Source organism: Eublepharis macularius, chromosome 7, assembly GCF_028583425.1.
Source record: "Eublepharis macularius isolate TG4126 chromosome 7, MPM_Emac_v1.0, whole genome shotgun sequence".
Taxonomy (NCBI): Eukaryota; Metazoa; Chordata; class Lepidosauria; order Squamata; family Eublepharidae; genus Eublepharis; species Eublepharis macularius.
The window spans coordinates 138,452,527-138,470,087 of record NC_072796.1 but is presented as its reverse complement, the minus strand read 5'-3'; the positions used below and the strand labels follow the sequence as shown (position 1 = coordinate 138,470,087).

General features: G+C 42.9%; 1 protein-coding gene across 3 annotated transcripts in view; it reads left to right on the top strand.

The window, feature by feature from the left end:
* The window catches only part of TSNARE1 (t-SNARE domain containing 1), a 635,428-nt gene that overhangs the window by 463,330 nt on the left and 154,537 nt on the right, over positions 1 to 17,561 (top strand). The window lies entirely within an intron of this gene.

The following is a 17,561-nucleotide window of genomic DNA, read 5'->3' as shown; positions in this document are numbered from 1 at the left end:
GAAGACCACTGAATGCCGAGTGTCACAGCTGTGCTGCTCGGAGCCGTACCACTTCAGACTGTGAGCTTGTCAGATCCTATCAGCCAAAAATCTATTTGGCAGTGTAAACCTCCAGCTGGACAGTCTCCAGTGGGAACATCCAAGGATGCTTAGTAAGTCCAACCTTGTGCCCAGTGTGTGTTTGTGTGTTTTAACTGTGGGGAATATATAGTCAGAAGCCATCTCATTTGTTGATCCCAAGGCCCAGAGCAGTAGCAGTTTTGTTTGAAAGCTGATGTGTCTTGACTTTCCAAAGTGATTCTTTTTAGTGTGTTCATTGACAGATTTGACCATTTCTTTTTTTGTCATGACTCAAGAGTGGCTAAAAGACTGTCATCTATGCAGGCAAGAGCTGGTTTTGCCAGAACCCACCTCCAGTTGTTGGCTTGTCAAGCCCATAGTGATTCCTTCTTCTTCACATCCCTGGCTGGTTTGTGTGGGATCTCTCTTCCTGCTGGGCTCAATCCAGTTGAAGTGAAGCGCTCTGAACCCAAATGCTTCCGTTTCTCTGGTTAAAAATCACAGGGACTTAAAACATGGGAGGTAGTTGTGAATTTCCTGCATTGTGCAGGGGTTGGACTAGATGACCCTGGAGGTCCCTCCCAATCCTATGATTCTTTAGCAGGATTATTCTCAGCACGTCTTTATTTAGTTTTGAAATTGTACTTAGAAAAACAGCCCCACCCCTTGCCAGCTACACTGTTCACTCTTTGTGTTGGATGAAGCGGATTCTATCTAGTCCGTAAAAGCTTACGTCACAGTACATTTGTTGGTCATCAAGGTAACGTGAGTTTCTTTGAAACATGGCCACAAGAGCCAGCTGTGGTTACCCTTTGGAATTTATTCAGTAAAGCCAGTGTTTTTGGTTGTCTCTTGACATGTCACAGGGTTGTTCCATTTCCACCAAAACAAGTTAGCAAGATGCTGTCCATCTACATCCAACACCTCGCGTATCTTATAGCTGAAAATGATGGCCATGCATGAATGTTTGGTCAATAGCTGCTGCCTTCCCATTGCTGCTGCCTACAACTTAAAAACACATTGTTGTAGGGGAAAAATAACATTTCTTATCAGAGACTCATTAATTTGGTCTCTGTGTGCTAGTTACAACAGTGTTCCTTGGTGTCTATCAATAGCTGCTAAGTTGTTTTGATCCTGATCAGCTGGTACACGTGTCTTCTTGCACAGCATCATGGGAATTTCCCTCCTACATTAACAGAAAACTTGTTTTGATTTTTTCCCCTACAACTAGCAGGGATGCATCTCTGGGATTGTTGCATTTCCAGCACAGTTTTCTTGTGTGCTGTGTTGATAACTAATCGAAAAAAAGTATCTGACGAAGGGAGCTGTGACTCTCAAAAGCACGAACCCTGGAAATTTTGTTGGTCTTTATGGAACTACTGGTTTCGAATCTTGCTCTCCAGCTGCAGACAACATAGCTACCCACCTGAAACTATCTAAATGGAGAACTGTTCATTCTGTCCTGGTGGTCGTAGAAAGTGCCACAAGTCATAATTGACTTATGGCGACCCATGGCGGGGTTTTCATGGCAAGAGATTAACAGAGGTGGTTTGCTATTGCCTGCCTCTGCAACACTGGCCTTCCTTGGAGGTCTCCCATCCAATTACTAACCAAGGCCAACCTTGCTTAGCTTCTGAGATCTGATGAGATCAAGCTCACCTGGACCATCCAGGTCAGGGCCAGTTCTGTCCGAATCGAGAGTAAATTCACGGTGATGTATCCAATGCCATTCATTCAAAAGATACTTCCTATAGTTCAGGCACAAAGGGGGAGCAAACAGTGACTGATTCTGTGTTTAACCAAGTAGTTCACTTTAATGATCCAATCATAATGGTGGATATGAGCAGCCTTCTTGGGTGATTGAGAAGAGCTAGTTTGCCATCTTGCAGGCACAAAAGCCACTTCAAGGTGAAACATACAAGTTACAAATGCATGTAAGTTACAAATGTGCACCAAAGTGCACCCCCATCCATAACCTTGTAATATAAGTAGCTTCTGCATACGTGCAAAGAAAAATGAGATGAATATCAAATAGGAAGAATAAGCTGATCAGGCAAAGGGGACAAACTCATACATAAATGAGGAGTTCCATCAAGCTAAGTTAAGCATCCCTGGCTGTAAAAGGTCTTCCTTTATGTTTTCTTTGTCTCAAGGCATTGAGTATAATTTCTGTGTTTCTCACACCACCTTTTTTCCTGTTGGAAAGTGCAGGGCTTCTTTTCTTGCTCTCGTTTTTATCGACTTTCCATTTATAAACAAGAATAGATTCAAGTGCAAATTAAATTATAGCTGTCCTCGAAACAAAACTAAACACTTAACTTCCTTGTGTATTTGCCCAGGTATTACCACACATCTATAAGTCATAATCATACAATATTCTAATTTGGCCAATGGAAGAGAGTGATAATTAATGATGCACAGGCATAAACCAATTATATTTGATAAATTCCCCAAACAAGAGATCGTATTTGTTCATTTGCCAACAACATGCTTTTTTTTGTAAGTAGCACCATTCCCCAGCTATCTGCTTCTTACGAATTCTGTTGCAGTCGCCTTCTGTGCTGAAGATCTAAAGTTTGGCCCCAGTATGAATGGCTTCATTTCCATGCACCAACTCTCATCCAAACTTGGAATAAGGTACCCAAGACATCAGTCAGGTTTCTCCGGAGTATCTCTAGAGAGGAGTTGTTTTTGGGGGGGAGAGGGGGGGGTTGTTAGATTCTGTCAACTGCTAGTTTCATCATATATAATTTCATTTTACCAGTTAATCAACTCAAGCTTCAGTTGACTAATCTGTGGTGAAAAGCTTGCAGCCCCGTATTTTAAGCATTTTGTGTGATCAAGAACTGATCTTGCTACTGCATGCCAAGCTGTGGCTCTACTCTAGGCTAAGTCTTTTGCTAAAGTTAAATATCCATTTATGTTCTTATATGTATGTTCTGCTCCATTACAAGGTAATACCAGTGAGTAACAACTAGAGATGGGCACGAACTGAAATATGGACCAAAATTAAGCACGAATCAGGCTGGTTCATGGTTCGTGAACTGCGGTTCGTCAGATCCCATTTCTGATGAACTGCGATGAACTTTAGGCTGGTTTGTTTGGTTCGGTTTTTGATTCATGAAATCATGAAATTTTACGAACCACGAACCACATGGTTTGGTTTTTTCCTGGTTTGTTCCCCTCTCTAGTAACAACACCAAAGACCAGCAGCTATATTTGATTCTTCCCCTTAGTACAATTTGCAGACTAACTTTTTATCAAGTTTTTTGTCTTTCTTTCCCTGATGAAGAAGTGATTCATCCTATAGAATTCCAGTGATTTATTGTTTACATCATCTCATGTGCCTTTAAGACCTTTCCACTCTTTTCTTTATGTGTGTCGGAGGGTGCGTCTTAGAAAGCCTCTTAGTCTTTTCTAACACTGGGTTATTTATTTTGCCCAATTTCAGATCACAACCTGTGGCAAACAATTTTGTTTACTGAGCTAATTATATGTTGGGTTGGATGCTAGCAGCATTCCTGCTTAGTCTCGCTCAATGTGCCTCTTGCTGAAAATCCGTATCCTGTGCTTTTTGTCCATATGGGCTTCACAGTCCCTGATAGAGCCCTTCTTACTAGCAGAAAACCTGGTAAGAGCCAACCCTAAATTGTGATATTGCTTCCTAGCAAATGTCTCCCCAAAGCAAGAATTAAATATTCAAAGTAATAACGATCAGTCAACATAATTGTATGTTATGTGTAGAGGTGAGCACAAACTGGAAAAAAATCGAACCATGTGGTTCATGGTTCATCAAATTTCACGAACCACAAACTTTCACGAACCTGCCCCTTCTTCGTGAACTAGTTCGTTTGGTTTGTGAAAGTGTCACATCCGGGTCAGAAAATCATCACTTCAGGGTCAGCAGAAGATCACTTCCGGGCCAGCAGAAGTTCACTTCCCGGTCAGCAGAAGGTCTGCAGGAAGTCCATCCCCTGTTGCCTAGGAAACTGATTGATTGGAATCAGGCTGTCTGCAGTGACGAACCAAAAAACCAACCAAATGAACCAGCCTAAAAGTTTGTGGCAGTTCATCAGAAATGGGATCTGACAAACCGTGGTTCGCAAACCACTAACCGACCTGTTCCGTGCTTAATTTTGGTTCGTATTTCGGTTCGTGCCCATTTCTAGTTATGTGCCGTCAAGTCACCTCCGACCTATGGTGATCATATGAATGAGAGACCTCATTGATATTTTAAAAAATCATATAAAAACAATTAAAATCCAGACTCAAGTCCATGTGTAAAACTGTAGAGCTTTTGTAAATGCAAGAGCATCTGAAGACATCTTTTCTGATTTTTACAAGAAGTGGTGTTGGTGTACCAATATGCCAGTTCCCCAGACCCATTCCTCCTAGGGTATGCCAGCGGTGGTCTGGCAACCCTAGTCCAAAGCCATACGGGGCTTTAAAGGTCAACAGAAGCTCCTTGAATTTGGCCTATATATATTATTTCTGCCTTCTCCTGAAGAATAGGTAGAGGGAGAGCAATTGTATGTATCATATTAGGAACATGGGAAGGTGTCTTAGAATGAGTCAAACCATTGAGTCATCCTGCCCAGTACAGTGTGCTCCACTGGTATGCTCAGAAGGAAAAAGTCTCTCTGAGATTTTATGTATTTATTTCCATTATTATTTAGTCTGCCTTTCTCACTAAGACTCAAGGCAGATTGCAGTCAATTTCAAAAACGTTTCAATAAATGTGTAATAGGGTGTGCGTTTAAAGTACTGTCAAGTCATCGTTGACTTATGGCGACCCCTGCTGGGGCTTTCAAGGCAAGTGAGAAGCAGAGGTGCTTTGCCATTGCCTTCCTCTGCAGAGTCTTCCTTGATGCTCTCCCATCCAAGTACTGACCCTGCTCAGCTACCAAGATCTGACGAGATTGGGCTACCTTTGCTGCCTTCCCTCCTGTAATAGGTTATACACATGCAACTTTTCAAAGATTTAAAACCAGCAGAAATCCAATACAGAGCTGAAACAGAACGTAAAGAATTCTAAGAATGACATATTAAGCAACATAGGAACTACCCAATAGGATCATATGTATAGCAATAATAGTAGAGTCTGTGGTCACTCATACTTAAAGCAACAGTAGCCAAGTTTGTGGTCTCTTTATCCCTTTACTGGTGGCTCTTGTTGAGACCAGTTCCTTACAGTACAGCCCTCCTATCTGAGCAATGTAACAGAAGATGACAGGGAGTGATTATGATTTTTTTTAATTTGATGCACACTAAACTGAGGCCTGTCTGCAATGCTTTCAAATTACAGCACTCCTTTCCCCTTCCTCTGCTCCAAGCCAATCGGCCTTTGGGATGGGCACAGAAGGTTCATTGCAGCTGAACAGCATCAGGCTTTAAACGCCAACGAGCAATTTGTAAATGAAATGGGGTGTGTAATTATTCATTATCCTCTGGCCCTCAAGCCATAAAGATTATGGCCCCCAGTGCTTGCCATCAGGAGAAACTTGCTTTCGGAAGATATGAGGGTTCTTCCCTGATGGACCTCTAATGCTTTTTAGTTTGGGCAACACAAAATATCAACACAAGATCCCTGCTTAGGATACAAAGGCTCAGGGATCTCCATTCCTACTCGTGTCTGGAGAAGGGAGCACTGACTCTCGAAAGCTTATGCTCTGAAAATCAGTCCTAGGAGATTCAGTTGCTGACTTAAAAGTAGCCGCTATCCTTCGGAGGATTTTCAAGGGGAGATTAGAAAGAGAGACTACTGAATTGCAACTGATAACAAAGCTCAGGACAATGCATCCACCTGGATTGAATAGAGATTTAGGTTTCCTGTCTCATTACCAATACTGATTTCTCCACACACCCACCCCTCTGCATGCACCACCCCTCTACATACACGCCTTCCTCACAGCATGATTGTTGTGGGGATAATAACAACATACTTTGCAAACTGCTCTGAGTGGGTGTTAAGTTGTCCTGAAGGGCAATATATAAATCGAATGTTGTTGTTGTTGTTGTTATACCCCACTCTATCCTATTATGCGTTTGTAAACTTTCCCTTCTTTCCTGGTAAGTAACACAATGGAGGGAGGCTCCCAGGATTGACATTGTTGCGCTGCCCCTGGAGCACACCTGGGAGGCCCGTTCCTGCACCTTTCCCCCCTGCCGGCCAAATGAGTGGTCGGATAAGAGGGGTCCTCCGAATGTAGAACACTCCAAAACAAATTACAAACCTTGAAGGTTATATGTTAAATGTATTTTGTAAATTTTTATATTTTTAATTCTTACAAAGGTGCAAGTGCTCAAATGTGATAAATATTCTACAATAAATATACTACAATAAATATACAGCTAATAAACTTCCATAAATAATCCTAAATATGCATCAAGATTGGGCTATGACATTGTCGGGAAAGCAGGCTGGCAACACCCGTCAGGCTCTTACAGTCCATTTTTGGATGGTCTTAGCTATAACCACTAGGCATGTTGTTGTGTGAAGATATTCCATACGGATATGAACAGTTCTGAAACTTCAAACGAATATCAACAGCTTTGAAACAGAACAAAAACAAGATCATACAGGTTCTCATAGCCCAATCTTGGAGCGGTTCAGCTGTAACCACTAGGAAATGCTGTCAACTGAGGATACTCCGCACAGATATTTATAGTTTTCTAGCTCCACACAGATATTAACAGCTTTGAAACAGAATAAGAAGTAAGAATATACAGTTTACAGCTCTGATTTTTCAAAGTAGACTGGAAGGATTGGACGCTTGATGAATATTTAGGATTATTTATGAAGGTTTATTAGCTGTATATTTATTGTAGTATATTTATTGTAGAATATTTATCGCATTTGAGCACTTGCACCTTTGTTAGAATTAAAAATATAAAAAGTTACAAAATATATTTAACGTATAACCTTCGAGGTTTGTAATTTATTTTGGAGTGGCCAAGTGAGTGGTGGAGGGGTAGAGGGTGAAAGTGGGGGATCCCCCACCCCCCACCTATAAATCCCTATATTTAAAGATGTATCCACATCAGGTTAGATATTACGCTATTGTTGCACTATAACAGTCATTCTGTTCCTGGAATGAGCTCTCCCACCAGGAAAAACCAACGGTTAATAATTGCTTTACTGCAGAAATAGTGTAATATCCAAGCATGAGCGAATGCCGTTTGTATGCTTCCCTCCATTTGTATGGTGGCACAGTTGTGATCAGGAAACTTGCGTGCAAGAAAGGTTAAACTCCTGCCCTGGTACCATGGCCGTAACATCTTGTGTCGAAATTTCCCCTCTGAACTTTGCCACCACTACAAGTAGCAGAGCTGGGTCAGTTCTCTTCCGTGTTTGAGGAAGCAAGTGGAAGATGCCGATATATAATGCTGGAGTTTCTATGGGAGAAAAGTCCAATCACAAGCATTACTGAAATACACGGGAGGTTTGAGAGATTGTGAGCGCTGTGCACGTCCACGTCCCATGCTCTGAAACCGCTTTTGCATGCTGCATTTCTGATGTTCAACAGCCAGTCTGTGCGTCTGCTGCTAGCCCGCATCATATCTCCACCCACGTAGCTGCGGTTAATTGGCTAATTGGTGACTCATTCCAAGAAGGCAAATGCTGTGGGTCCTTCTGTGTCATTTGCCGTGCTGCAATCCATGTAATTGGAGAGCCAGAGTTTGCCCCAGGCCACGTGTAGCTCAAGAGGGGCTGCATTTGAAGCCACTGAGAATTTTGTGTACATCTGCAACCGAGTTTTTATTAGAATGATTTGTTGGGCTGTTTTATCCCATGGGACCAATGAACCATTGACCCCAGCTGATTAGTTTATGCTTAGGAGAACATAACATTAGACAGTCGCCTCTGTTCTTGCAGCGTGTATGGCAAGAACAGTGGCTACCTTTATTTTTCCAAGGGTTGTAGCCGGAGGGGGCCCCAAACAGATTCCCTCGCTTCTTCATCCCATATTCTCAACTCCCATCTATAGCAATAAAAACAAAAATCTAATGCCCAAACTTCAGACTTCATCAGTCCAACCTGGCTTCGAGCTCTTGGGCCCACGGAGAGATGTATTATTCCTTTTTTGAACTCGTTTCTCGATTTAAAAAGGCGGGGTATGGAATTTGCCTTTTTCACCCGACATCTCCAGCAGCAGCAATGAAAAAGAGCTTATTTTAATTCTCGAGCCCATCAGATTAAATTATCAGAAGCTGGATTTCATTAGAAACTCTGCAAAGGCTCTTAACAAGTCTGAACTCCCTGGAAGGCAGAGGTTTTGCAAATGCGGTTCTGTTAATCAGGTTGGTATGGATTCTTCCTTCTATGACATTATATGTCTTCCTCTGTAGCTGTTGACAGTAGTGCAGTCTTTATAATAATATGAATATTTTTCTATTCTGCAAAACGAAAGCCTCAGAATGTTTGTAAGTGAAACCTCCTTCTCCACCTTTGCGTGTCATTTTTCTCCTTTCCTAAAGCCTAACTGATCTCCCCTCCCTTCCTCCTCCAAAATAGGATGTTCTGCCCCGATATAACCTCTTATTATGTGTTTAAAATTAATAATAAAAAAATAACCTTGGGCAAAGTTTTAAATCAATCTGTTCTGCACTGAATAAATGCAAGGGAGATAGATATCTTAGAGGCACGGCAAAGAAGGGGGGGGAATCTTCAGAGTCTCTGTACAATTTAAAAGAGGGGAAAGGGAACACCGTTTAGAGCCAAGCGAACTGTTGAATTGGAGGTCATGCTTGACATTTGTAGGGCAGCTGGCAGATTTAATTTCTCTGAACCACCCATCACAAGTGGAACTTGGGAAGCCACTTCCTGCCCTATGGCCCAACCTTGAGGACGTCTCCCGGTGTTTCCTTAGCTGCATGAGTTATATGGTAGCTTGTGATGCTCGAGGAACATCAGAAAATTTGAGATATCTGGACGGAGTTCGTGATGCGGGGTCTCCCATACGAGTTTTGCTCCCGTTGGCCAAGAGGGGTGTAGGAAAGAACTTCTCTCCCCCCCCCCCAACAATAGTTTGTCTAACTTTAGTGAATGACATGGGAAAGACTTGTGTTGTAGCAACTCTATCCATTCTAAACCATCAGAAAAAGTCTGTAAGATCTTTTTTGTAATAAGGGTGCAGGGATAAAGAACCAGTGTGCTATAGTGACTAACTAGGGACCCCTGTGTTCAAATCCAGGGGATTAACTTTTTTTTTTTCAATTTCGCATAGTAATTTGATGGCACACCCTAAATTTTCTGAACCTAGTTCAGTTAAAAGTAGATAGAACTTTTTTTTCCATCTCTCCTATAATACTGGGACTTGGGGGCACTTAGGGCCAAGCTACACATGACGAAAGACACTTGCCTGGCAAGTGGATTGAGTGGAGGGCAAGTGAACAGGGAGAAATACACTTGCCGTTCAAGTGTCATTTGTCACTTGTAGCTTGGCCCTTAGGGATGTTGATAGGCAATAGATTCAAGGTAGATAAAAGGACTGTTTTACTCAATGTAGAATTAATTCTGGAATTCCTTGCCAGCGGATGCAGTGGTGGCTATGAACATGTGCGGATTTAAAGGGGCTATTAGATAGCTTTGAAGTTGGCTTTGAAGTGATGTCTAAAGGGAACCTCCATATTCAGAGGTGGCACTAAGGGAAGTCTGTGATTTCTGGGCTCTGTTTGTTGACTTTCCGAAGCAGCTGATCGTCCGCTGTGTGAAATGGAACACTGGGCTAAATGGATCAGCAGGCCTTTTCTTTTGTTTCATTTTAAGTTGATACACACCTTAAAGACTGTGTAAGGTTTAATGGACTAAAGGCCTTTTTGTCAGATATATCCCCCAATGTTATTTCCTTATTCTTCGAGTATGGAGGTCCAGGGACATTAGGATCTGCTTCCAAAACATTAGGAAGAACTTCCTGACAGTTAACAGCGGCCCTTCGGTGGAAAAGGCTTCCTCGGGAGGTGGTGGGCTCTCCTTCTTTTCAGGTTTTTAAGCAGAGGCTTGATGGCCGTCTGACGGCAATGCTGATTCTGTGAACCTGGGCAGATCATGAGAGGGAGGGCAGGAAGGGCTACATCGGTGCTTAACTCTCGTGGTCCCTTCTTACATGCCCAGGGAAATGCTGATTGCCACTTTGGGGTGAGAAAGCAATTATTTCCAGGCCAGTTTGGCCAGGGACCCTGGAGGGGGGGGGGTTGCTCATCTTCTGGGCATGGAGCAGAGGTCTCTGGGGGTGTGTGGGGGGGAAGTAGTTGTGAATTTCCTACACTGTGCAGGGCATTGGACTAGATGACCCTGGAGGTCCTTTCCAGTTCTATGATTCTATAATGCTACAGCGTTTAGGAGTAGGGCTTCAATTCACACATGAATGGAGGAAGTCCCTTGTATTTTATAGATTAAATTGGTGTTTATTCCACTCTTCGTTTCTTGCTCTTTGTTATTTAAGGGCCCAAGAACGTTGCAAGAAGAACCTCTCTGCATATGTCGAAGCTCAGTCTTCCCTTAGATCCAGGGCAAATTTCGATTCATAATGTCAACTTGCATGGCTTAAAGTATGTTTAATCAATAGATCTGCACTTCAGTCCGTGTTGCTGTCAGGCTGGGAATGAAGCGCATACAGATATGCATGTTTGAGCAGGGTGGCCAAAGAGGTAAAGAGGTAAATTTCCAGGCAGAGGGCCAAGGACCATGCATTGAGAACTTAAAGAAAGGCAGAAGATAAAGGACACAGCAGTTACCACCACAGATAATGGATATCGGGAGATAATGGAGTGGAGTTTGGGCTCAGTGGAAGTGCCTCTCCTTTACATGCAGGTAGAAGGTGATGTGAGAACTCTGCCTGAGACCCTGGAGAGCTGCCAGATCATCAGTCCGATGGTCTGATTTAGTATAAGGCAGCTTCGTCTGTGTGATACCCAATCAATAGCAGTCAGAAGAGATGATTGGAAGCAAAGCCCAAAGGCCTAAATGTGTGCTAATAATAAGATTGCACCAGTTTGCTTGGCATGACTGCAATGAGCCGAGGAACTTCCCTGTAAGGACAGCAACGAGAATGCAAATGCTCCGATGACCTACCTGTCTTCATTGCAGTGAATGTCCAAAATCTGACGACTATTGGCATTGCAACAAAAAGGGGAAACATAAAATGAGAAGATGTGAACAATTATCAGAATGAACTGGGGGGGAGTGGGGGTTGGTTACCCTTCCAGCAATAAATATACAGGATGGTTTACAGACATAAAACTAGTGGTCAAGTGGTGGCTGGAGATCTCCTGGATTGACAGCTGAGCTCCAGACGACGAGGTCATTTCCCCTGGAGAAAATGGCTGTTTTGGAGGGTGGGCTCTATGATATCCCATCCCTGCTGACGTCCCTCCCCAAATTCTGCCTTCCGCCAAAATAAGGTTGCCGGTATCCAGCTAGAATTACAGCTGATCTCCAGTTCTGCTTTGAAGGGTGAGCTCTATGGCATTATAGCATGCTAACGTCCTTCTCTACTGCAAACCCAACCTTCTCCAGGCTCTAGTCTCAAAATCTCCAGGAATTTTCAAACCTGGAGCTGGCAACTTCACGGTGTGCAGATGGGTGAGACAGAAAAATAGTGTGAGAGGAAGGGCTTGGGTGAGCAGAGGACTGAAGAGGAGCTCGGGGAACACTTTGCTGCCCCCCTCCCACAAAACCCTGAGATTGGACCTGTCTATTCCTACAGCAGATTTGGTCCAAAACGAAACTGGAAGTGAACGAGGAGATTCCGTCTCTAGTGACATTGCAGAGGAATGTCAAGAGAATCCCAAAAGAGTTCTGATTTATTTGTGTGTTTGTTTGTTTAATGTGATTTATAGTCTACCTTTCTCACTGAGACTCAAAGCGGATTACACAGTATGAGATTAGTACAACACGTCATTGCTAGCTGGTCAAGCTCAGACATCATTTCTCTAAATTTACCACCAGCCTCTACTCAGAAACACATGAGTCATTTTTAAAAGTCCTGTATTCCAGAAATGACTTAACTGCTAAGGCCTTGGTATGGTATAGCACCCCCCTCCCCAAGTACTTTTCTTTAACTTCCATCAGGATTAGCAATATTAGGCTCGAGGGGTGATTAGCCAAGCTCATTGTAAGGCAGATCTGTATATTGTGAATTCAAACCCAGCTCCTCTCTCATTCCCTTTGCATGCACATCCAATTTCCTCTTGCATTTATGCATTTAACATCTCACAGCCCCCAAGTACTCCAGCTGGTACGGAGAAGTGCTCTAACTCCTGATGCCTTCCCTAAATGTGAAAAATTGTGATAATTAATTCCATCTGTCCATCTCTGTGTCTTTTTTTAAAAAAGGATACCTCTTGAAAAACTGTTGAGATGTGAATATTCCTAAATCTGTTGATATTTGACAGTTCTCTAGCTTTCTTTCTGAACACAGAATATATATATATATATATATATTACATTACCCTCTTTACTCCTGATGCATGAGACGAAAATAAGTTAAAAATATTTATTTCATCCCGCCGCATTGATTGTCCTGGTCAACGAGTGATTTGATTGAACTGTCTTGCATGCTGATTGACTTCCCTTCATAAGAATGCCAGGCGAAAGAATCGAGCCTAAAGTTTATGTCTTGGGATCTTGAAAAAACCATCTGTTAATGACTGCCTGGGAGGCCTGATTTGCATCTATTGGCCTGTCTTGAATTTTCATCCGAGTTGTTTGGAATACCTTGATTAAGTGGAAAATGAGTATATTCTTTTCTCTAGCAGGCTTCACAGACTAGGGCCATTTCCACATCTACTTCAAGGGATGTCCCACTCATGGAGTGCTGGCGATGTCACTGTTTGTGAAATGTGTGCAGTCTGTTTGATTTCCGTTTTTTTTTTTTTTGGTGCCTTTTCTGGGACCGTGGGAAAGTGCAATCCCAGAAAATAGACCCAGAGGAGTTATCCGTGTTAGTCTGTAGTAGCAAAATAGAAAAGAGTCCAGTAGCACCTTTAAGACTAACCAACTTTATTGTAGCGTAAGCTTTCGAGAACCGCAGCTCTCTTCATCAGATGCATGGAGGGTAAGAAGAAACTGGTCAGATATATAGGTGGAGAGGGAAGGGGGGAGTAGATGCAATCAGTAGCTTCTGATAATGGGATCAGTTGGCTTCTGATAATGAAGTCAGTTACTTCTGAAAATGAGATAACCATTCATAGTCTCTATTCAATCCAAGCCTGACTGAATCAAATTTACATATTAATTCCACTTCAGCAGCTTTCTGTTGGATTCTGTTTTTGAAGGGCCTCTGTTGAACTACAGTGACCTTTAAGTCCTTGATGGAATGTCCTGATAGACTGAAATGTTCTCCCACTGGTTTCTGGTTGTTGCCATTTTTAATGTCAGATTTGTGTCCATTTATTCTTTTGTGCAGAGGTTGGCTGGTTTGTCCAATGTTTGTCTTCTTATTCTCCACACATCTGATGAAGAGAACTGTGATTTTCAAAAGCTTATCCTACAGTAAAGTTGGTTAGTCTTAAAGGTGCTACTGGACTCTTTTCGAGTCCCAGAAAAGACATTGTAAATGCAGAAACCAAACAGCCTACAACTGTTTTGCAAACAGAGACATCTGCATTCATAGAGAAAAGCCACCAGCATTCTGTGAGTGTGATTGTCCCTATAAAGACATGTGGAAATGGCCTAGATTAGAACAAGAAGTACTGTCAAGAAAGAGGTCATCTCAGTCTTCCATCAGCCTCGACTTCTTCCACCATTTCCCCTCTCACTCCAGTGCTTTTCCTTATTTCCCAACTACGGAGATCAGTTCCCATGGAGAAAAAGGCTGCTTTGGAGGGTGGACTTGATAGTACTATATTATATGCCAATAAAAGGTGGTGTTGATGATGATGATGATGTTGTTGTTGTTGATGATGATGATAGTACTGTATCTTGTTGGGTCCCACTCTGAAACCTGTCCTCTCCAGGCTCCAACTCCAAGTTTCAAGGATTTATCAACCTGGAGTTGACAACCCGAGTTATGTCTTGTGGAGTGGAGAGTGCCCTCAAGTCATATCTGACATATGGCAACTCCTGGTGGGGTTTTCATGGCAAGAAACTAACAGAGGTGGTTGGCCATTGCCTGCCTCTGCAATCCTGGTCTTCGTTGGAGGTCTCCCACCCAATTACTAACCAAGGCTGACGCTGCTTAGCTTCTGAGATGTGACAAAATCAGGCTCACCTGGGCTATCCAGGTAATGGTGTGTATATCGTATAGTAGGTTGTTTTTTCTCCATCTAGTTGCTATTTGCCAAGGTTTTTCTGAAACACTGTGCATTTTGGTTTTATTAATCCACAAGTCAAACGTTCTTATGGATGCTCTTTGTGCCCCTTAGAGAAGTACAACAACAGAAAGACCTTGGTTTCAAACAGATGGCCACAGAAACGAAGCCTTCCCTTTCCTTGTTGCAGATATGTTCAAAACTCTCCTTGGCTAAAAAAGTTATGCTCCAAACACCTAAATCAAGAAAAATGTGCATCAAGTCACAAATGACTCAGAAGGGAGACCCTACATGGGGTGTTCCAGGCAAGATATAGGCGGAGTTGTTTTTGCCATTTGCTTCCTCTTCATAGCAATGCCACTCTTTCTTGGTGGTCTCCTACCCAAGTACTAACTAGGGCTAATTCTGCTTAGTTTGAAACCCTAGCAAGTTCAGGTAAAACTGGGCTGTTCAAGCCCCTTGCCTAAGTCAAACCAGTTCTTAAATGAACATTCTCAAGAAACGGCATTGATTTCTCCTTGTTATTTGAAGAACACGAACCTAAATGGAGTATACATTTCAGGTTACAAATTTGAACGAATAAGTTCATTTGTTTCTGGTGACATGAGAGCTTTTGTGTTCCAAAAAGTAATGGGACTGCCAAGATGAGAGTGTCATTTTAATTAATTGGTCCTCATTAATTAGCATGAATTGTGTTATTGGGAGGTCGTGAACAATAATCCAACTGTATCCCGCACCCATAATGAAGGATAACAAACGACTGATGTAATCTCATGGGAGGAAGTGTGTTGGCTCTATTTTGTGCAGGATCTGAGCATTATGGGCCCCATCCCACCTCTCTAGTCCAGAAGTCACATCCTTTCCATTGAAGATGTACAAAATTACTGGGTTGTCAGAAAAACTTTGGGTGAAACGCAAATTCCATCTGACTTCCAATTTGGAAGTCCACAATCCTCTTTGAGATAGTAGGTTTTAGATCATAGATCTAAGGTTGCCAACTCTGGGTTGGGAAATTCCTGGAGATTTCTGGGTGGAGCCTGTGGAGGGTGGGCTTGGGGAGGGGAGGGACTTGAGCAGTGTGTAATATCATCAGGTCCACCCACCTAAGCAGCCATTTTCTCCAAGGGAACCTCCATTTACCTGTTAAGTGGGAGAGGAAGGCACGGGAATGGGTGTCCCAGGCACCGCCCTGGAAGCAATCTCGCACTTCATCGTGGGGTGATTCGGGCACCAAACAGGTCGAACTGGGCCCGATTGAGGTCCTAATTGGACCCAGTTGAGGTCCTAATTGGCCTGCTGTGAAGCAGGTGCACCCCCTGCAGCTGTATGATGATGCCACCAGAAGTGACGCCACCACACAACCTGCTTCTTTTCATTGTTGCTTGCCAGTTCCCAGCAGATCTTGAAAGGGAATAAAAGGGGCTTACATCAGGTGTGTCTGTGAAAAGGGGAACAGGGAGACTGGGTGGAAACAAGCTGTGAACAGATGCCTGGAGGTAGTTTTGGAATGGAGGGAGGCTAACACACTGAATTTAATACCAACAAAATGGAGGTGCAGCTGGTGAGGGGAAGATTTGACCCAGGAAATGAGGTATTTTGTTCTGGATGGGGTTGAAATTCCCCTAACAGGAGCAGGTTCAGAGTTTTGTCCGGTATGAACTTACCCATCTGCTCTGGTCATCTTCAGAGGCCCTGCTTCGGGTACCCTCTCCTCTCTGAGGCTAGATGAATGTCAGCCCAAGAAAGGACTTTCTTACTTGTGGTGATAGAATTTTGGAACTCCCTCCCCAGGGATATTCACCAGCAGATAAAGACCTTTTTTGGTTTGTTTGGCATTTCCCCACTGACTGTTATTAGCCCTCCACTCTGGTTTTGGTATTATGTGTTTGTGTGTTCATATGTTGTTGTTGTTGTTTTTAATTTAATTGTTTTATATATTATTTCAAATGCTGTTTTGATGTTCACTCACTTGGGGACCCTATTTGACTGGAAAGGTGGCATAGAAATGTTTTAAATAAATGTTGGGTGTGTATTATATGCTGTCAAGTCATCTCCAAACTATGGCAGCAACTCTATGAATGAAAGACCTCCAAAATGTCCTATCGTTAACAGACTTGCTCAGATCCTGCAAACTGGAGGATGTGGCTTCTTTTATTGAGTCCAGCCATCTTGTTTTAGGCCTTCCACTTTTCCTACTGCCTTCCACTTTTCCAAACCATCGTGTTTTCTCATGATGTGACCAAAGTACGATAGCCTCAGTTTTGTCTTTTTAGCTTCTAGGGAGAATTCAGGCTTGATTTGATCTAGTATCCACTTATTTGTCTTTTTGGCCATCCGTGGTATCTGCAGAACTCTCCTCTAGCACCACATTTCAAATGAATCAATTTTCTTCCTGTCAGCTTTCTTCACTGTCCAGCTTTCACATCCATACATAGCAATGGGGAATACCATAGTTTGGATTATCTTGATCTTGGTTCCTAGAGAGACATCTTTTTCTTTAAGGATCTTCTCTAGCACCCTCACTGCTGCTCTTCCAAGTCTCAATCTCCTTCTGATTTCCTCATTGCAGTCTCCCTGTTGGTTGATGATTGAGCCAAGGAATAGAAAATCGTGAACGATTTCAGTTTCCTCATTGTTAAATAAATAAGTAAATAAATATTTTGATGGTATAATTAGAGGTATTCAACCCTCTAAAAATGGCTTTGTGAGGCATAGTGGAGGTGGAGAGTGCTATCAAGTCATCACTGACTTATGGCCACCCCTGGTGAGGTCTCCCTGGCAAGAGATGACAGAGGTGGTTTGCCATTTCCTGCCATGTGGCAAATTAGGAGGAGATTGTGAATTGGAGAAAGGTTGTTGCTTAGTGATACAGCATCTCTTTGGCATAGAGAACGTCCCAGCAATAATTCCCAGCATCTTCAGGGAGGCTTTCCTGGCTTTAGCAAGAGCCATGGCCTTTTCAGTCCTGGCACCCACCTGATGGAACTCTCTGTCTGTTGAGACCTGGGCCCAACAAGATACATTACCTTTCCACCGGGCCTACAAGACAGAGATGTTCCACCAGGCATATGGTTGAGGCTGGGCTATAGATGAGCCTTCTTTCTGGCCACCTGGGGAGGGGGAAATATAACCCTGTTTTTCCTCCCCTTTTTTCCATCTGCTGGACCATTATTTTCCATCACCTCCCACCCATAGAAATGTTTTAAAAATGTTTTCTTGGGACTGAGTAGTATGGGTCACCGGTTACA